At 36.4% G+C, this 23,088-nt stretch overlaps 1 protein-coding gene across 5 annotated transcripts in view; it reads right to left on the bottom strand.

Moving 5' to 3' along the window:
- Positions 1 to 23,088, bottom strand: part of NAALADL2 (N-acetylated alpha-linked acidic dipeptidase like 2) — a 1,156,801-nt gene that overhangs the window by 960,632 nt on the left and 173,081 nt on the right. The window contains exon 1 of one of the 5 annotated variants that reach the window (XM_066347122.1): positions 101 to 215. The exons of the other annotated variants lie outside the window; for them this stretch is intronic. The gene's annotated coding sequence lies outside the window, so the exon portion shown is untranslated. Of the gene's footprint in view, positions 1 to 100; positions 216 to 23,088 lie in introns of those variants that run through there. 5 annotated transcript variants of the gene reach the window in all.

The following is a 23,088-nucleotide window of genomic DNA, read 5'->3' on the forward strand; positions in this document are numbered from 1 at the left end:
CAATTCAATTTTAAAAATAGCAAGACCTGAATAGACATTTCTCCAAAGAAAACATACAGATGACAGACATATCAAAAGATGATCAACTTCATGGCCTGACCTGTGGTGGCGCAGTGGATAAAGCGTCGACCTGGAATTCTGAGGTCGCAGGTTCAAAACCCTGGTTTCCCTGGTCAAGGCACATATGGGAGTTGATGCTTCCTGCTCCTCCCCCCCCCCTCTAAAATGAATAAATAAAATCTAAAAAAAAAAAAAAAGAAAGATGATCAACTTCACTAATCATCAAGGAAAAGTAAATCAAAATCAAAATTGACCTCACACCTGTCAGAATAGCTGTCATTTATAAATCAACAAGCAGTAAGTGTGGGCAAAGATGTAAAAAAAAAAAAGAGAGCCCTCCTGCACTGTTGTGGGATTGTAAATTGGTTCAGCTACTCTGGAAAACAGTATGGAGGTCCCTCAAAAAATTAAAAATAGATGTACAATACAATTCAACAATTTTACTTTTAGGGAACAAAAAAAGTAATTTAAATATATATTTAATATGTATATATTTAATATATATTTAATAACTTTAATATATATTAATACATTAATATATATCTAATTAATATATATTTAATAGATAAATATTTTAATACATATATATGTACATCCCTATGTTTACTACAGTATTATTTACAATAGCCAAATATGGAAACAACCTAGGTGTTTACCAATAAATATGTAGATAAAGAAAATGTGGTATGTATAAGGTAATGAAATATTACTCAGCCATAGAAGAAATGAAATCTTACCATTTGCAACAACATGGATTGACATAGAGGGTGTTAGGCTGCATGGAATTAGTTAGTTGAAGCAAAACAAATACCATATAATTTCACTTGCATATAGAATCTAAAAAACAAAGTGAATAAAACAGAAGAGTAACACTCAGAAATACAGGGAACCAGCTGCTGGCCCGGGGGCGGGGTGGAATGGGTGAGATGTCACAGGGAGTGAGAAGTTTACACTTCCTTTGTGACACAAACGTCCCGGGAAAGCGATGCCCAGCACAGGGAATATGGTCAATAACACTGTGATAACTTCCTATTACAGCAGATGAGTTCTGGAGTTATTTATGCCAATCACTTAAATAGCTATATAAATTTTGAATCACACCTAAATCTAATATAATACTGTAAGTCAACTATTTTTTTAAATACAAATAATGCTTACTTGTTGCTAGCTAATAATACCACAACAGATAGAATCAGAGACAGATATGAAACCAATAATAACAATACCACAAAAAATTTAAGATATATACATGGAAATAAAGGTGATTGGTCAACAAATTGTGTCAAGTGAGTCCGGGATGACTTCCTAAGTGTATAGCATATTTCACAGGGTATAACTACTCTAAAATCTGCCACTACAAAATTAAAAATACATCTATCATAATTTTATATTTTTCTAATTTCTCTCTTTTTTCTATTTAAATAAAACATTGAATTCAGCTGTAAAGATTTCATCTGTTTCTTGTCAATATCTTTGATACAAATGTTTAAATATCTTTTATAAATCCTTACAAGTATAATGTGATTGAAGTATTTATATTAATTCTATAAATGTTGCCCATGAATTATTTTTCAGTCATTCATTTTGAATTTTTATATCTAGGTCACATGAAACACACCATGTTTTCCAATATATTCAATTGTTGAGGACCAGTGATTCAAGCCAGCTAATACGCTAAGCTTGACATCACCAGAGTCATATAAAGAGAATGTATTAGGACAAGGGAAGCTGATACTTTCTCTTAGCCCACTCAGCTATAAAACAAACACACTTGAAATCATTTTAGTTTCGACTATTGAGCATCAAGTCCTCTGTAGCCAAGGAAACAGGTTTCAGCTCCCAGTTTAACAGACAGAAGACAACTGTCTGTCTGAGAAGAGTCCAACCTCAGCACCTTCTCAGCTAATGCATCCCCCCGCTTCACCTTTCCTCACTTCTGTGCATCGGTGACTCACACCACAACTACTTCTACCTCATATTTCCTCTGGTCTACTTATGAGACTTTTCTATTTTGAAATTACAGGCAATAGAAAACCTTTTCCCACAGCTGAGACAGACTGGAAACTGCAGCCTTTAAAAATCATGTGTACTAGTAACTAGAAATAATAAATGCCGTTAAAAATAGAAACAACAATTTGGTGTTCGCACAGTGGAGAAGAATGGCCTATGTACAATGCAGGAATCTGAGCCATTTAGCCAGGTGGCTCTGGCTCATAATAGCTCATGAAGTTTCTGTCAAACTATGGACTGAGGCTGCAGTCATCAGAAGGTTCAAGTGGGGCCTTGGTATCCTCTCCTAAACTCACTCACACAGCTGTGAGCAAGAGGCCTCTTTTCCTCGCTACATGGTGCTCTCCATAGTGCTTTTCTGCTCCTGGCAGGGCGGCTGGCTTCCTCGAGTTAATGATGCAAGAGAGACAGAGACAGAGACATAGGATGAGAGTATATGCACCTGGGGGCAAAAGCGGGCCCCATACTAAACCGGACCAGCTCAGGGGCAGCCTTACAACCTCAGCGACCTAAATAACCACAGAGTCTGAAGAGAAAACTTCTCAACTAAAAGTAGGTCATGCCGGGTAGTCAGGTCTGGAATTTTCCTTGAAAAATTTCAGTCTTTAACTAAGACTGTCTACTGTGATCCTATTATATCCAGGATCACATACCTCTGGGATGTCAGGGTAATACCCCCTTTTCCCAGACCCCTCCGTGCACAATGTCCTACTGATGCAAGAAACCATTGTTATCTTGTTGCAAAAATACCATCTCCTTGTGCTGTAAATGTTACTTATTAACTATCCTGGACCCACCAATGTAAAAGAAGTATGTGTCTCTCCAGTTTACTCTTGACCCAATCTCAGAGGATTCCGCTTTGCTCTGTTCCGCTTCCCTACTTTGCCACCAGTGAATTTCATGTAATCCTCATTCACCTCCTCCTTTGACTCTAAAGTATAAGATAAACTGACAAATTGCCATTCTATGAAGCATTTTTTCAATCCATTGAAATTTTGCTTCCTGGCAATTGCTATCAGTTTGGCTCAAATAAATTCTTAAATTTTTTTTACAGAAAGAAGCCTCAAGTGTCTTCTATTACCTAATATCTAAAGTGACATACTCTCACACATCACACAGACCAACCCTCCCTCAGTGCTGAGGAGAAAACAATAGATCTGAATATTGAAATGCAAGCTCTGTTGGTCCAGGGTTGTGGGGAGAACCACATGAATTAATATCTGTAAATCAAGTAAAACTGTATCTGGTTTATAATAAATGCTATGCATGTTTTACATATGTATCATACAAATTATCAGAGGGGAAGTTTGGATATAAAGCTCTAACTGTAAAATGAGGGGAATGCCTGCCAGATATCCACTTATACCTTCAAATGCTCAATATAATCCCTGTACTGCTAGTAATTGTAGGATGTGAGCATGTTATATAATCTTTACCTTGAAGAATTAAAAGTAAAGAATTGAAGTTCTAGAATTAAACAGAACCTAAAGTGTCAGTTCTAGTTCAAGTATCCGAGTAGTCCACCATTTTTCTCCTCCTCCCTACTGTTTTAAGAATTAATTAAAATAGAAAACTATTTTTTCTCTATCTTACTCAATATTTTTAAATTTTTTTATCATTTCCAGGGCTTTCATTAAATTCCTGCCTTTAAGTCTGCTTTTATTTTTTAATTTAATTTAATTTTTTTTTTTTTACGGAGACAGAGACAGAGACAGAGAGAGAGTTAGAGAGAGGGATAGATAGGGACAGACAGACAGGAACGGAGAGAGATGAGAAGCATCAATAATTATTTTTTTTTGTTGCAACACCTTAGTTGTTCATTGATTGCTTTCTCATATGTGCCTTGACCGTGAGGCTACAGCAGACCGAGTAACCCCTTGCTCGAGCAGCGACCTTGGGTCCAAGCTGGTGAGCTTTGCTCAAACCAGTTGAGCCCGCGCTCAAGCTGGCGACCTCGGGGTCTCGAACCTGGGTCCTCCACATCCCAGTCTGATGCTCTATCCACTGTGCCACCGCCTGGTCAGGCTAAGTCTGCTTTTAAGACAACATTACAAAGAATCCTTACATCCTTTCCCAATTTCGTATACAAAAATGTATTTTAAATTGGATTTTCATCTAAGAGAGTTTTCATTTTTTCACAATAGAAAACAATTTCCATGATAACATCCTTACTCTTCCTGAATATTTATTTATCCTCCTCTATGAGACTCATCCTAAGCATCATCTGCAAACATTGTTTACATACTTTTTCATTTGTTTGTTTGTTTGTTTATTTCAGGTGTCCTCTCCCCTTAGTAAAGTAGTATATAATCTTTGGCTGCTTCTGATATTCACTGTAGATATTACTGAATTCAGTACTTGGTAAATATTACTTCGCATCAGTTAGACTAACTCTGCTATATATTAAATAAGATTTCCAACTAAATCATATTGAATCTTACTCTGTAATTTGCTGAAACTGACACTGCATAATTAAATTCATTATAATGTATACTTATGAGACAGACCCATGATAGTAACCTATAGCATTTGACTTGATTCTTTTAAAAGGCAAGTTTGCCATCTAGATTACTTAGAGAAACTTCTAACGCCCTGCACTGTAAGTGGTTTTCAGAAAATCTAATTATCTTAGAGATGTTAGCTTTTGAAAAATAATAGTATTTGTTTCTTTAATATCATCAAAGAAATGTTTTCAAAACTCCTGTCTATTCACAGCTGAAATGAATGCTTTCTCATAAAGGCTATTAATACCTGGATGGTTTTCTTTCATCTTTTTCCTAGGTTTTATTGTTATAGTCGTACACAGAAACACAACTGCTAATTCTGTATTTTGCAACTTTACCAATTCATTCATTAGTTCTGACACATTTGTAGCAGAGTCTGTATGATTTCCTATGTGTAAAACAGAGAAGACATTATTTTATAATTAGAGAGTCCCAAATTATTAGTTTGGGTATTATTAGTCACAGTAATAATTTAATTTAAACATTCAAGTCTCAAATGCTTTTCATTGATACTAAATTCAAAATGAGTATTCTTGATCAAAGGGTAACTCTTCCCCCAAATGGTTATTAAGGGTCCCAAGTTACTTCTATCTTGAGATTCTGCCACTTCCTTAGCCTTGTGGTCATTAGCAAAAGTAGAAAGAGGGCCAGACAGTATACCTGCTTCTTAACTACCCTGTCCTGAGAGGACACACATCACTTATGATCATGCTCCATTATTAGAGCTCAGTGATTTAGCCATTTATTGTAAGGAGCATTAGAAACTGTAGTCTACATATGTTCCTGGGAAAAGAAGGAATTGAAGTTACTTAACTCCAGTAGTATCTATGCTAATTTTGAATCACAGATGAATAGAACTAAAAAAGACTTTACAGTTTTAAAACCACACCATTTTATAAAAGTGGACCCTGAGGAATGAAACAATTAAGTAGCTTACCAAAAGTAAATAATATGGTTAATGTAGAATATAGATTTTAACTTTTATTGCTTGATTGCATGTCTAATTCATTCTATCTCAAAGTAGACCTTGTGGAAGTTAACTCCAGCTGGGCCCAGGCATCCCCCACAGAGACGCATCACTTTAGTAGCCACTCGCGGCCCCCAAGGTTTCCGTCATCACATCAATAAACCTGAAACCCATCATGGACTGGCCAGGAAACAGAATGGACAGACCCTGTAAGCGGCAATTAACCTTAAGAATTTGATGCAAAAATAAGGACAAATCTTGTCAAAAGCAATGAATGTCAATACATTAGGTAGCACAAGTTCTAACAAATCTACGTGATTGGTTTGTTTTTTTAAAATGACATAATCTAAAAATAATAATAAAATAAAATAAATGATATAAAGACATGAGTGATTCAGCCTATCTTCAGTTAAGTCCCATGTACAGAAAATGTTACTTTGGGTATATGATCACTGAAATAAAGAGGCTCCATTCAAATGCTTCCGCAATTTCTCTTTGCCTGGAGATAACCAATTATCATTTACCATGCAGCAGACAGGCTTCCAGAAAGATCTGCTAACCCTTTCAATTTCTTTGCTTTCTTCAGATCACCATTTAATGAACATATTCACACTGTACACTTTGGTATATTTGTTTTTTTTTTGTTTTGTTTTGTTTTTTGTTTTTTTTACAGAGACAGAAAGAGAGTCAGAGAGAGAGAGAGATAGGGACAGACAGACAGGAATGGAGAGAGATGAGAAGCATCAATCATTAGTTTTTTGTTGCAACACCTTAGTTGTTCATTGATTGCTTTCTCATATGTGCCTTGACCATGGGCTTTCAGCAGACCGAGTAACCTCTTGCTCAAGCCAGTGACTTTGGGTCCAAGCTGGTGATCTTTGCTCAAACCAGATGAGCTCATGCTCAAGCTGGTGACCTCTGGGTCTCAAACCTGGGTCCACCCCATCCCAGTCTGATGCTCTATCCACTGCGCCACTGCCTGGTCAGCCCACTTTGGTATATTTCTAAGGGACACAATGAATCATTCTTCAGAGGAATTCCCCAATGTATCATGCCCAGCAATATAATTAAAGTTTTGGGAATCACCCCTGCAAGGCACTTCTATGATATAATTTCTTAGAACAGTTGCCATTGTTTATTTCTAGGACCTGTGTATAGTAGGCATTACAAGACACAAACAGAATCTGCTTTATCTACAAAAGAATAAGCTCTAATATTAGAATCTATTTATACTTGATTTCAAGGCATTTACAATGTCAATTTTCCGGTAGTCAATACTCCTACATGGCCTTGTGAATAGCTTTCAAGTAGTTCACCAATAACATCATGCCAGCTGAGTCCCTAAGAGCCCTAAACAAACACATATGCTACTGCAATAGCAGCTGAAAATTGGCATGGTTTCTGCAAACTAAAACCTGCTATATTCCAGTATCACCAACTACACTATCATGAAACAATTTTTAAGGACATGTTGTCACAGTTACTTTCAAGGCAGATGTCCACCAAATTCATTTTACATTTTCCTATATTACACTTTTTCCCCCTCTATCAAAACACAAATAGAATAAGATTGTGGGTTGCATTTCACGAGAACACACCAACAGTGTGGAAATAATTACTTTTTGAACGATAGTTACTACAAACAATAGATTGCACAGCTAAGTACTTATAAATGCCTCATACAAGAAACTGAATACAAGCAATCACATTATCTACAAGGAACAACAAATATAATTAAATTTATTACGACTGTATAAGATGGTCTTTACCAACTTCACACTGATTGAACATAAGTAGTCTAAATATTGAAGGAACTCATCAAGAATTAAAATTTGGCCCTCACCAGTTGGCTCAGTGGTAGAGCATCGGCTTGGCGTGCAGGAGTCCTGGGTTCGATTCCCGGCCAGGGCACACAGAAGAAGTGCCCATCTGCTTCTCCACCCCTCCCCCTTCCTCCCTGTTTCTCTCTTCCCCTCCTGCAGCCAAGGCTCCATTGGAGCAAAGATGGCCCGGGCGCTGAGGATGGCTCTGTGGCCTCTGCCTCAGGCGCTAGAATGGCTCTGGTTACAACAGAGCAATGCCCCAGATGGGCGAAGCATTGCCCCCTGGTGGGCATGCTAGGTGGATCCTGGTGGGGCGCATGTGGGAGTCTGTCTGACTGCCTCCCTTTTCCAACTTCAGAAAAATACAAAAAAAAAAAAGAATTAAAATTTATCCCAGTTTTAATAAACACATTACCCTATTTGCAATGCAAGAAGAAAAAGGAAAACAATGAACAAAAGAAATATATAAATGTAGGATTCTTTTAAAATTTCAACTGTATAACTCTACTTGTGCTAGGATTTGTTTCATATGAAAAATAAACTAAAAGACAAATAGATTAGAATGCATATGCAATTAGTAACTGAATCACTCTGTTTTCATTTCAATAACTGATGAACTAATATAATCTTGAACTCTGGGGGACTAAAAAGAGTAATTATGTAACAAGTATTGTAGTTTCTGGGTAATAATACCTGAATTTTACCTTTGCTTGGTATTCTGTCACTTTGGACCACCTATCAGGTCTTCACTCAATCTGAGGAAAAAGTTACTCTTTGAATGTATTCCTTCATTTATTCTATAAATAGTTATTGAGCATCTAGCGTACTCTTGGCATGGTATTAATTTTAAGAATATGAATAGAAATATGGCAAGGTCCCTGCCCTCAAGGAGCTCACACATTAGTTGACAATGACAGACTTAAAAATAAACAGTTGCAATAAAGCAGTGAGGGGACTCTGAAAGAAGTCTGTATATTGTTCAATTTTGAAACAAACAAACAAAAAAACCCCAAAACAAAAAGTCAGTTCTATCCAGGGGCGAAGGCTGACTACAGTATGATAAAAGGTTGCATGAAAGATGTTTTTCATATGTCATTTTGTGGACACAAAAGATGTCCATAGAAAGGAAACATTATTAGCAAACATCAGCAACGAGGAAGAAATTAGTTTGTCAAGGTACATTCAGATGTTACAACTTGGGTCATGAATTAATTAGTTACACACGGAATTCGGGCCCTCCTACCTTACTTATTCTCCCCCATTAATCTAATTTAGACACACTGATCCTCAAAGCCTCCTTTATTCAATTCATTGAACTTCCTTATTCATATTTCCACCTTGAAAACAGCCAGGAGAATGAATCTATTACTCTGCCCCTCTCAAAGTTAATAAACTAGTCATTTAAAGATTCCAAAATCACCCTAAAAATAAATTTAAAAAAATACAAAAAAAAACCCAAACAACCCACCTGCCAATGGTCTATTTCTTAGGATATGTTCAACAGTTATACTCAAGTGATAACCTTTTTTCTTCAATCACAGTTTTAAACTTTTCCTGTTGGGTCTTCCTCTCTAGCCTCTAGATATTATCTTGGATATTAGGCATGCTTTAGAATTGCATAACCATCTCTTTTTTATCATTAAAATATACAGTTTAATTAAAATCAGGACATCTGTCTGGCAAATAACAAGCTTCTTGATTTTCCAGTTGCCAGCAGGGACAAAGAGGGGTCTGAGCTGTCTGTCCTTTCACTCTCCTTGGCCTCTTTCTCACCTCCTTCAGAGCCCTCGTGCTGCCTCTTGCTCTCGCAGCGAGGAGAAGAGAAAGACAGAGAAAGGCTGGCATGTGCTCCCTGGCTGTCAAGGCAGTTCCTCTCCTGGGCTGAGCTGCAGGGTTGCTGGGCCCCATTAGTAGGACAGGTGCTGTGACTAACATCGTTCTTCAGAATGAGGAAAGGATGCTTGTCACGTCTATTGTTACCAGTTTTTTGGCTAAAGTGATGCTGTAAGAAAAAATTTTTTGCTAAGCATTCTTTATACATAATTTAACAGAGTAGAAAGGGCCACAGCAGAGAGCGTCTGAAGGTACAGACAGGAAAGAGCAAAGTGCTGAGTACCGACAGACAGAGTGAAATCCTAGAAAAGGAGGAGAAATGATTCGTGTTCAGAAGAGTGTGAATTCCCCTTCATCGTTCCCTTTAGTTCCAGAGACTCACCAAATATTACTGTTTCACCTCAGTATCTCATTTGCATTTCATTTTTGTTGTGAAGCTGTGTCTGAAGATGCACCTCTTATTCCACAGTCAGGAAGGACCCAGCTGAATAGGGTCCTCGCTAAAGTTAGAGAAACACTGACTATTGTTTGTGTTGGCTATTATCCTCATAGCCATTCTGCCTCAGAATCCAGTTACCTTATGCACTGATTTCTTTCTTTTTCTTTATTTAACACTCTTGTCTACACTCTACCCTCTGTGTTAAAGGTATGAATAAGCCAACCAGACAAGCTTAGTTTAGTCATTGTCTGTGTTTAAGGGCGTCATCATTAGCTCTCTGTAGGAACTTAAGACAAAGAAACAGACTTGTTGGCTGATCGCTAATATAGTCCAATTGTTAAATTCTCAACTCCTTCACTGCCTTCCAAAATTTAAAGAGAAACCTGAAGACAATATTCATGCAGACATCTGTTGTTAAGGTCTTTAATGAGAAAATCAGCTGGGTACCTTCTCTGAAATTGTTTTATTTAGCACTGAATGTAAAAGGTATTTTGTTTGTTTGTTTGTTTGTTTGTATATGTGACAGAGACAGAGAGAGGGACAGACAGACAGGAAGGGAGAGAGATGAGAAGCATCAATTCTTCGGTGGGGCACCTTAGTTGTTCATTGATTGCTTTCTCATATGTGCTTGATGAGGGGTGGAGGGGGGGGTGATACAGCAGATTGAGTGACCCCTTGCTCAAGCCACCGACCTTGGGCTCATGCTGGTAAGCCTTGCTCAAACCAGATGAGCCCACACTCCAGCTGGCAAGCTCTGGTTTCGAACCTGCGTCCTCCACTCTATCCACTGCACCACCGCCTGGTCAGACTAAAAGGGAATCTTAAAAAATAACTGTGAAAATTGGTAGAAACTCCTGACATGGTACACTTTCCAACTTTTAAAATCTGTAGTGAATTGCTTGTAGCTTTGGGGAGGAAAATAATTTTTCTTCTACCTTTATAAGTTCTTTGGGTGGACTAATAATCAAATTAAAATGAGACCTTAACAGAAGAAAATGACCAAATTGTTATGAATGTACATATGAGGGTCCCGTACAACTATGAGACAGAGGACAAATGGGACAGTTAAGGTTTAAGTGCCATCTGAGCAAAAGAGAGGTGGGGGAAGGGTATGGTTTGGGACTTAACGGAGGAAGGCAATTAACATTAAGATGGAAGCAAATGTTAGATAAACAAATAAATGTTTGCTGGGCCATCTTTAACAATGAGACAGAGAACGTCGGTCAAAATGATTTGGCGAGGCTCCACTCTATCACACACTATTTATATTAAACTAGAGTTAACTGTGATATCTTCCTTCTTGGATTAGCTCCTCTCTCTAAATTCATTCAGTCATCTGAGGGAAGGTCAAAAGTTTTCCCAGAGTCTTTCTTTTCTTAAAAATACCCAGCATAAAATAATCAATATCCAAAAAGGCATATTTTGGGGTGATCAACTCTGCTTCCCCTCATAGTTTTATTTCCAGAAAAGGTGACGTATAAATAGAAGACAACGGCATAACTGATGGTCCGAGAAGGCCATAACTTTTTACTGTACCATTTTCATTATTGAATAACCATTTAAATCTTTTCTAGGCCCAAGAAAAAGTGTTTCCAATTACATTTTGTAAAGCAATGAATTTTATGCTTTGAATTACATTTAGATTCTGAAAGCATTTTTATAAGGAGCCCTTAAAAATAAATAGTATGTTATTATTAATGGATGTAGGGATTTCAGAAATCTACACTAATCACAATTAAATCTGAAAAATCAATGAATTATCTAGAAGATGCGTACCCCAACTCTTAGTTTAGAGAATCTTCAATTACATATATGAATGTTTTATGAAAGGCTCTTACAATGTCTTTTAAGTCAGGAGATTCCTGTGACAGAAGAGTCACGGCAAACCACTCAGGTCATCAAATTTTCTCATTCACATTTTACTGGGCTAGTTCGTATCATTTTAACATTCTCTATTGTGTTCTTGGATCTTCATTTTCATGGTTCTTAGTTTAAATTAGAGATTTATCTATTGAGCATACTAAATTATATTTCATGGGGCCAAAAAAAATATGTTTTGCTGTAGACACATACAATATATTGCATTAACTGAACTTAACCAAAAAGTTAGTACCCAGATGGCGTGAACCCCTCAACTTTTTGAATCTTTTTAATACGGTCTCCTGATATTTACCAACATTATCTAAATGCAACTAAGTCTGTCAATCAAGGAAATGGAGTTTTAGTCAATCACAATTTGATGTAGCCTCACTATAGTACAGTTTTCATTTAATGAATTAATTTTTATGCAAATTTAACCTTTCATGGAGCTACAAACAGTTGCATTACAGTTCCATCTCCATAACTTTTCCCAAGTGCTTTAGCAGGAGTAGGAGAGGAAGACGACTCATTTTTCTTCGGTGATTAAAATGCTCTAAACATTGCATGTCAGGCTTAATAAAATTCTCCAGTGTCCTTATTTGTTTTGTCAGTACTCAAACTGAATGATTACCACAGTGGGCTTGATCCCCTTCTGAGCAGGTGGGATGTTGCAAATAAGAATTCTGCTAAATAGGTCACATCTAATAGGGTCAAAACCCCTGGTAGAATATACCAAGGCCATATCTAAATAGACTCCAAGGAACAGTGACATTAAAATCTACCTAAGGGTCTTTCTCTAAACACAATTATAGACGAAAGTAAAAGACTTGTTAATAATTTAGCTTTAAGTATCTTAATTTCCTCGAAGCTGAACCACTGGGGACAGAGTGTGTTTCTGAGTGCATTTGGTATTTATCAAGAAAAAAGGTAATTAAAAAGGTGATTTATTTCACTTATAAATAATAGAAATAGTAAAGTAGAGATGCCCCTCTCTTCTTGCTGTTTTGAGAGTAATTGGTATGCCTGCTCCAAAGACAAGCTCACCACACAGTCTGTCACCTGGTGGACACTTTTTTTTTTACAGAGACAGAGAGAGTCAGAGAGAGGGATAGATAGGGACAGACAGACAGGAACAGAGAGAGATGAAAAGCATCAATCATCATTTTTTCATTTCAACACCTTAGTTGTTCATTGATTGCTTTCTCATATGTGCCTTGACCGTGGAGCTACAGCAGACCGAGTAACCCCTTGCTCGAGCCAGCAACCTTGGGTCCAAGCTGATGAGCTTTGCTCAAACTAAATGAGCCCGCGCTCAAGCTGGCAACCTCGGTGTTTGAACCTTGGTCCTCCGCATCCCAGTCTGACGTTCTATCCACTGTGCCAGCACCCAGTCAGGCTGATGGACACTTGAAGTATGTTTCCTGAATTAAATGACTGCCTTATGCCAAGGTCCAGAGAAATGGTCACTGTTCATCAGGATGTGTAGTGTATTCATGGCTTCATCTTCCCTTCTGACTTACCCAGCCAAGCTTGTTTTAATTGTACATAGGAGGTACAATCAAAATATATGCAAGATGTCACCATGAAAACACATAATAAATGTCCAGCTCCTGAAACTTGTGTGTTAACTCAATAACAGTAGATATTTTGCATTCTTTGCTGGTGTGTCCTTATTGTCTAGGGCAGTGTCTACAAAGCAGAGTCAGTACACATTTTTAAATAAATGAAGGCAGAACGAAGGGATGAATAAATGGATGAATAATCTAGTCTTAATCCAGTTCTCGATATACTTAAGCTAATTGAAAAAAATTATTTTAACCAGAAGGGAATGTAGTATAACAGTTGAGGTTATAAATTCTGAAAACAGAACAAGTTTGAATATTGCTTCCTATACCCATTACCATACGACTTGGGCGCATTCCTACACTTTTAATGCCTCAGTTTCTTGTCTGTAAAACTAGCATTATTATAATAATGGTAACTCCCCACAGGGTTATTGTGAGAATTAAATCTGAAAATATATTTAGCAGCCCCAAATGAATACCCCCTACCATTATGAGCTTATTAATATCCCGTAAGGAAATGACTCGGCTCTAATGTGATGTACAATATTATTGAACATTTTCCCTGGGACACTTCTGAACATTGTTCCACTTATCCATGCATTCACTGGTTGATTCTTGTACGTGCCCTGACATGGGAACAAACCTGTAATATTCGCAGAACGGGACAACACTTTAACCAACAGAGCTACCCAGCCAGGGCTGGACTAATAGTTTTAAGGAAGAAAACACTATAGCAGCAAGAATGGAAATGTGATAACAGAAAGATAACTATTTACCAACAAATATTTATAAAAAATATTTTGCAGCGTTTTGCTAAACGCTTTGAGGCAAGAATGATATAATATATGTTTATTTTTATTATAGCATTTAATGTTCAAGATATCTTTGTACCAAAAAGGAAAAAGAAAAAGCAACTTTTTACTACCTGAACTCTTTGATTTTATCTAAAGATATGTAGTCTGGCTATCCAGTTGTCAATTAAAAAAAAAGATTTAGAGAAGGAAGGAAAAAAGAACACAGACATTATTGTGTAGTGCAAAATACATGAATTATTTGTTCAAGTATAACCTCCCTTTAAGCTTTTGGAAGTGATAAATCCAATAAGCCGTTTATATGTGGGAGTGGGGGGAATGGGGGGTAGGTGACATCTTAGTTGAATCATACCGTTAGCATTTTGGTTCATAATAAGTTTGGAGGTTTACTGTTACCATATCATCTAGAAAACTATCCCAAGCTTGCTGTTTTAATTGGAGAATATATTATAATAATTACTAATTTAATCTTTTCACTTTAGTCTTGTCTGTCTCTTATAAATTATTAGTCATGAAAATATTTTTTAACCATTTTGAGTACTTTTTACCCAAAGTAGAGGTTTATAGGTTTTCAATTTAAAAAACTAGGTAATTTGAGAGTTGAAGAATTATTTTCTTTTTTATATAATACTCCTTTTCTTTATTACAAAAGTAGAAGTTAGCAGATTTGTTATTAATGCTGTGGTATATATTCCTTAATTCTTTCCCTTAATATCTTTTTCTCTGTTCCTCCACTCTTTCTCTAAACAGGTGGAAAGGAAAGTATATAGATATATAGGAAGATGGACAGACCATAGGTGAATAAAGACATGGAGACATAAAAACATGCATAGCTTTTTGACACAATGGAATTGTTACACCTTGTTGATATAACCTACTTAAATATTACTTTCAGTAACCATCCTTCTACTTTATTAATGATTTTTCTATAGCACCACTTAATGACTGCTAAACATGCCATAGTATGAATACAGTATAATTTAATCTTTTACAATTTTGAATATACTAAAGTTATTTCAAAATTGTTGACAAAAGCACCGTTGTTCACAACCTTAATACTTTAGGGAATTACCTCCTAGAATTTACTATTAACTTTGAAAAGGGCTTTGTCATCTTTAAGAATACTGCAAATACCTCCAGGAAATGTCAAAAATGTCAAGGCCCGAATGTAAAATGATCTTTGCTTTCAGGAAAAGAGAGCTCACTTTCATCTCAGTACTTCTTGGCTATGATACAACAAAATCTACTGTGTTGAACAGAATTGTGCCTATGCTTTATTTACACAGCAATAAATAATAATGAAAATCAGTTAATTGGAAAAATTAGCCAAACTGAAACTGAGTGTGTTTCCAAGTATTTGTGAGCAACCAAAAATTTACCAGATATAAAAAAATCTCTTAGGAAATTTCTCAGAGATCCGGTTTCCCCAAACCCACTGCAAACCCTGTCCTACCCACTGCCACCCTGCCACAAAATTCATATTTGATAAGTGTTGGGCAGATAAGTTTGTAGATTTTGTGTTATTTGGTTTTGCTCACTTTTAATTAAAAATGGTGCTGCCCACATGGGGCAGCTGGTTACCTTCATGCCTGGGAAGGGGCTTGGTGATGCTCCTGTGTGCTGAGGGAGGGGCTGTCCTGCTGAGAGGCTTTAAAAGGAGGAGCTAGGAGGCTATTTGGAAGAGGAGGAGACCACTTGTTCCAGGGCAGAGAGGCCACGTGGTTGGAGAGGAGGCAGTCAAGATGGCTGGGTGCTAAAGGAGAAGCCAGTTTGTGCAGAGAGGAGAAAGGAGATGGGGAATCAGAGGGGATAAGCCTGGTGGGGGCTCTGATTCTAGGAAACTCAGATGAGTCAGTAGCTTTGTGAGCTCTGAATGAGTGGGTTTTGGAGCTCAGTGTGTTTGTGTTTACTCACTCGCCGCATGCGAGCTGGGAATAAAGGTAATGGCCCACCAGTTCTTGGCTCTGCAGTTTTACTACTGTCTGCCCAAATTAAATGCAAACCTGCATGGGCCAGGCGGCTGTAATGGCCTCGGCTACTGGCTTTGCAATAACTCAGTGGTGAAACTGAGGAATTTGCATTTTTATCAAGTATTCTAGGCCGGCAAATGTTCTCAGTCTAAGGCCAGATAGTAAATACTTAGGCTTTGGTGGTCTCTATCACATATTTAGTTTATTATTGTTTTTGTTATTATATGTGTTCTTTTCCTTTTTGCAAGTGTTTAAAAATGTAAGTCATTCTTAGCAAACTAAGCCACATAGGCTTCAGCCAGATTTAGCCTGTTGGCTAGAGTTGGCTGATCCTGTCTTCAATGATTCCCATGCAGGAGTTAATGGATAATAATTTGAGAATTACCTCTCAAAACCAGTGTACAAGAAAGAGGCCAGAAATTCTGGAATTGGGGCAGCTACTGAGATATATTATTATTTGTGCAAATTAGTATTGTTGTTGTTTCACACTTCCTCTGGATAGCAATAAAGACATATTCTTCTGTTAGCTGTTTAGCTACTGTAACTAAGGGAGGTTTTGTTTGTGTTCTTTGGCTAAACCTAAAGGACAGAACACTGATCATTTGTCTACAATGAATTATAAGATCATGTTAACTTCCACTGTAAAAGGCATAGTATAATGGCATGATATGTTGACACTATGGTTCATTTATAATGTTGGTCCTGGTGAAATTTTGAAATTACTGATAGAATTAAGGTCAATGTGGTGAAAAATACAGTATGAAGAGCCATAACGCTGACAATGGACTTCATTCTTTTTTTGTTTTTACATTTATTAATTTTTAGAGAGAGGAGAGAGAGAGAGAGAAAGAGAGAGAGAGAGAGAGAGAGAGAGAAGGGGGAGGGAGGAGCAGGAAGCATCAGCTCCCATATGTGCCTTGACCAGGCAAGCCCAGGGTTTTGAACCAGCGACCTCAGCATTCCAGGTTGACACTTTATCCACTGCGCCACCACAGGTCAGGCCGGACTTCATTCTTTTTTATACCAATATAGAAGATTGCATTTTAAATGATGGCTGCAGCAGTATCTGGCATTGTGCATGCTTTTATTACAATGTGACTTAGTCGCTCCTTCTATTGAGAGGTGGTGTTATGACAATCCTCCCCATTCTTTGTAACTGGGCAGGCTTAAATTCATGGCAGAAGCGACATCATGTGACTTTAGAAGGTAGGTTATGAAAGGCACAAAAGCTTCCAACTGGTTCTCTGGAAACACTTGCTTCTGAAACCCCACTGGCATGTTTTAAGGAAGCCCACGGGAAAAGGCCATGAGTAAAATTTCCAATCGACAGCCCAGGTCAGAACTGAACTTAGAGCTAGCCATACACACCTGTATTCTGCTGTATTTTCTCTAAATCATTATAAAGACATATATCAGATAGTACTATTAATCTGCAATAATACTTAAAAAACTGAAACTAGAAGACTAAGAAAAATATAAAATTCACGAGTTCTTACTAAGATATTTTTAAGACATTAAAATTGTAGAGAACCATTAGCATCATGATCAGCATTTAAGGAATTGTTAATCTTAGAAAAAGTTCATGTTCAGATTATGCCTATAAATCTGATCAAAGTGAAACCATAATAAAAGCAATCTTCAACTCCACTTTCCCACGAAGCCTTGCCAATTTTCTCTTGCAATATAGTTCAGCTACCCTAACATGTAATTATGTGCAAAGAAAACATTCATGTTGCACTTGAAGGAAGAAAATGTTCACAGTTGCTTTTAACCTACAACCCGGCCGAAATAAATATAATATAGAAAAATCAGCATCATGTGGTAGATAACTTATACATTTGGACCTTCTAAAGATAAATGTACTGCAGATAAGTTATGATACTCTAACTGCATCCAAGGCAATTATCCTATTTAAGCTCAGTTATATATCAGGGATTGTACATGGTTGTTAGTAGAAAATTGCTTTACTAAGTCTGTAAGAGTCACTAGCAGTTTAAACTGCCTAAGATATATCTATATATTTAATATGCATGAATATGAAATTGAAAGAGTATACAGCTTTTGTTGTATGTCATAGCATGTTAGAACTAGAAAAGACTTGAGTGTGCTTCTAACCAAACCTCTTATTTCATATCTCCTTCCCTCGCCTTCCTTCATCCTTCTCCCTTCTTCACTCTCTTTTCCTTTGTTCCTAAGCCCTCCTTTCCTAATACACTTTCTTTCACTCTCTATTCCCTTGTTCAACAAAAGTGAAAAAACAGATTCACAAAAAATGTTTCAAATCCACACAAATGAAACAGATTAATAACAGTAAATACATTCAGAGCTGACTATACACTAAAGTATGCAGGTCCTAAGTGTTTTAAAAAATATTGTCTCAATTAAACCTCAAAACGATGCTATCAGACAGGTACTATTATTATTCCTATTCAACATATAAAAAACTGTGGCACACAAAGGTTTGCTCAGAGTACACAGCCAGCAATCAGGAAAACAGGACTCAGATATAGGCAGTGGGTTTCCATAACCTGCCCCCTTTACTACTAGCACTGTTATGAAATTTTTGTCAATAATTTTGTTTACCCAGGCCAAATATACAGTATTTAACCAATGTTTATAAAAGTGGCATTAATTAATAAACATGAAAGTAAAAAAAGGAAATACCGAGGGGCTCAAATATATGTAGGGCTTTGGAAACCTGGAACAGACTTCAAGAAATTCATGTAGAATGAATTCAGAGTATTTGTGGGATTGCTACTCATTTTTCCTAACTCATTCTCAAGAATATTTGGAGAGTAAGGAGGAAGTGCTCAAGGGACTATTCCACTTTCATTTTTCTAAATAATAAATATCAAATTCTTAATGGACATAAATTTCAGGAATATTAAGAATAGTTCTCCTCATCATTTATAGAAACAAGCCATGGGCAACTCCAATTTATTTAGTCTTGGATATCTAGAGATATGAGTGCTCCAAACATTTGAGAATTCTATTAATATCTTTGGAAAACCTCAGTGAATTAGGGGAATTTGGGCAACTTAGACTTTTTTGCTTTACAAAGGTGTTGTAAGTCATTCTGCTGCCAAGTCTTTGTCTCAGCAAGTCAGGATTAGAATTGTAAATATGGCCTGACCTGTGTTGGCGCAGTGCATAAGTTTCAACCTAAAACTCTGAGGTCGCCGGTTCGAAACCCTGGGCTTGCCTGGTCAAGGAACATGTGGGAATTGATGTTTCCTGTTCCTCCCCCTTCTCTCTTTCTCTCTCTCTTTCCTTTCTCTCTAAAAATGAATAAGTAAAATGTAATAAATCAGTAAGTAATATAATAAAAAATCTTAAAAAAAAAAAGAATTGTAAATATGGGGAAAACCTCACATAATGAGCAATTAATTCAGTGTGGAAGAAAGGTCAGAAAATGTGGCCTCAAATAGATTTGAGTGAGTTCCTCCATTTATCACTCCTCGTGTCGGAAGGCCTCTGTAGCCTGTTTCTTTTTCTGTACAGTGGTTATACCAGTACTAATCCTGGAGGTTACTGATGCGGATTAAATAAGATTATGATAAAAAAGTGCTTGACCCCGATCCTATTAGATGTAAGATTGTCATTAATGCTGTTTTACAAATGGAGAAATGGAGACATGTACACCTAACATTTGGTAAGTGCTGTGAGATTCTGTCAGATCCCTGTTTTATGGAAATACAAAACTCCCCAAAACTACAGGATATGTTTTTGCTTTATACAATATATTATCATGAAAATTACATTTAATACATATTCCATCAATGTATCATAGCAAATAATTCCTTAAGGAAAAAATATATAAATATACTTTTAGAAATATTTTCTATTCCAAAAAAGTAGGATATATGTATAAAACAAATGTTTGCTTCTGACATACACATAACTTCTGAATCTTACAAATGCTGATTGTAATACTAGTGTAGCATTTTCCAATTAAATGACTCATATTTTATAAAAGGTTTTAAATCCAACCATCAGACAGGAATCACAAGCCAGCGGGAGGTTAGCAATAGTCAGTAATGACCATATTCTAGCAAGTTGCTTAGCAACTCTGGAACTGATATATTTTAGGGTTTTTATTCAGCTAACAAATGTTCATTGAATATCTACTACATGCACATTGCCCAGGAGAGATACAACCAGTTTCATGGAGGGAATATTATTTATATCACTTCCTCCTATGAAAAACTGACTCTGAGCAGTTATTAAGTTGCCTACAATCTAAGAGGAGGAAAACCAAAGAAATGGAGTTTGAATTCCAACCTGAATCAAAAGACTTTGCTGTTTTTCATTCTATTGTCTACTTGACAAGCCCTAAATCGCTGTCTGGAACCACACAACAGTCTGCTTACAGTTATGTGACTATTTCACTTTTATACAAACTGTCATATATATGAGGAATAGAGACCCCAACTCAGCTTTCCTTTGTATTTTCTAGAGCAGTGGAACTCAAAGAATGTTTTGTGAGATGCTAATTGTTGGCGAAAAGTTTGTTATTAGTTCCTAATGAAATAAGTACACATATTAAGATTTAATTTTTATGGCAATTTGATTGCATAATTTCAAATCTGTTGACGTAAATGATAAAATGTTCGGGTGTGCACTCTAAGTGTTTGGTTACTTAAGCTAGATTGCTATCTCTATACTGCTTTTTCTTTATTTCACTTATTGGAAATGTAAGTGAAGGTCACTAGCTTGCACATATTTAAAATGAACAATTTGATTAGCTTTTTTTAAATGAATGCACCCAAGAAATCACCACCACCACCACAACAACAATAAAACCCATTTCTATCACCCGGATGTTTTCTTGTGCCCCTCTGCAAGCTATAGCACTTTCTCCAGCTCCACAGACAATAAATAATCAATAGGTGTGACTATGTTCCAATAAAAATTAATTTACAAAGACAGGCATCAGGGTGGATTTGGCCTCTGAGATATAGTTTGCTGACCCCTGATCTAAAGAGTCATTATACTGACTTAAAACAAACAAACAAAGAAAACCACTTTTGCCCTGACCATATAGCTCAGTTGTCTGGAGCTTCATCCTGCAGCACCGAGACTGCAGGTTTGATCCCTGGCCAGGGCACATACAGGAGCAGCCCCATGTTCCTGTCTCTGTCTCTCCCTTCCTCTATCTCTAAAATCAATAAAATAAACACTCAAAAAAAAACCCCTTCATGTTTAGGTAAATTAAAAACTAAGAAAGTTATAAACAAAAACTATTTGATATAGGTCTTAAAACCATGAGGAATCTGATTAAACTATTGCCAAAGCAATACTAATAATAATTTAGCTTTTACTTTGAGATGAGCCTTTACTTCAGAACTGTGGTTTGAGTTTAACTTTATCAAAGTTATTTTTAGTTATATAGCATTTAAGTAGCTCCTGTAATGGCTGCTTGATTCTCAAATTCATTTATGTTTTACTTTCATTTAAAAATTAGGTACATCAAATATATGACTTTACATAAAGAAAATAAGTATGGGCATATTATAATAATATATTCAGAGCCCAGGGTAGGTATTTTGAACTCTAAACAAATTTAAGATCATTAGGTAAACACTAATTTTCTCTGATGTATAAGCAGAGTACAAAGTAAATAATCCTCTTGATTTCCCAGAACAGAAAAAGATATATTTTAAAACTAGACTCAGTCCCTAAATATCATCTCTACGGAAATGGAAAGCACACATGTCAGAATGCCTTCCCGACCACCTCCACCAAATATTCTGAAATTGAGAACAGGGAATACTCACCCTTAGGTTTAAAGGAGATCTGAGTTAGCAAAGTATTAATTAGATTTTCAACCATCAGAGCACATTTTTTGCCATAATATAACTCATTTATCATAACAACAAGAGGTTATGCAGCATTGCTTTTCTATATATATGTATTATTTTTGTAGAATGAATAATCATTTTCCTACCATTATTATGGGAAAAGAAATATAGAAAGTGAACAGCAGCAATAACATGGCAATGATCCAAAATATCCAATCTCTATTTTCTAACTTTTGCTTGATTTGTTACTCCTCATGGATCCCTATTACTTTTACCCTTTTGAGAAAAAAATGTTAGATGAAGTGATTATAAAACTTGAGATTCAATTAGAAATCCATGCCCACACTTCCATTTCCCATATACCTCAGGAGAAATAGCTTAGGTAGTCATGACAGAAGAAAGCTTAAGAACACAATGACATATCAACAGATGTGCAATTACAAATCTGATATTTATTCTTACTCAAAGGTTTTCAAGTAACTGTGTGTGTTATGGAAATAGAAAGGAGAAAGTAAGAGAGAGAAAGAGAGATAGAGAGAGAGAGAGAAAGAGAGAGAGAATCTGTGTGTGCTTTATTTCAAAAGTTAAAATTTTCCCAGGCTATCGCCCTGTATCACCTTTACCACAACCAATAAACTGCAAATTTTGAAGTAGGGGATTAAAAAGGGAAAGGACATATCAAAGTATTTTCCGGAAGATAATATAAATAGCCAGTATATCTGTGATGTTCTGTTTTTCTTCTTAATTGGTAAGAGTTTATGTCAAAGACATATGAACCAGAATTTCTATTATGAACCATATTTTTATTCTACATGAATACAAGGAAGTTTGATGCATCTGCCACAGGCTCCCAACATCTACAAAGAACACCCAGGTAACTACAAGAGAGTCCCTTAGTAATATTGTTTTGGAGCTACAGCATTAGACAAATGCTTATTAACTTAGAACAATAGAAAACATGAAAAGTGAACGTCATTTTCAGTTGACTTTCAAACCATTATATGAACAATCAGATCAAATTAAATTTACAAAAAAACCTTTGGATATGTGAATCTTTTCATTTTTAGAAATGTCTGAAGTTGAAAAAGCTTACCCCAGAAATGGAAACTCAAGACCTTAATTTCATGCTAGGCAGGACAATGCATTTGCAGTACTCATTTAAGGAAATATATTAGTGTGCTTGCACAGTGCATGGATTACATGAATTTCTGTGAGCAAGCATTTTCATAAACCCTATCAGCGCTCTACGAAAAAGGATGACAGGCAAAATACTTAAGTTACTAAAACAATATCCTGTGCTTCCCTATTATGATATCCTTCAGACTTTATTTTTATTACTTTTTAGTTTTCTTTTACATCATATTCTGTATTCTTTGGAACAAGGATGTTTTTCTTGTTGTGCATTACTTCCTTAGTGCCTACCACAATGCTTGTCACATGGTTG

Source organism: Saccopteryx leptura, chromosome 8 (assembly GCF_036850995.1).
Source record: "Saccopteryx leptura isolate mSacLep1 chromosome 8, mSacLep1_pri_phased_curated, whole genome shotgun sequence".
Lineage (NCBI taxonomy): Eukaryota > Metazoa > Chordata > Mammalia > Chiroptera > Emballonuridae > Saccopteryx > Saccopteryx leptura.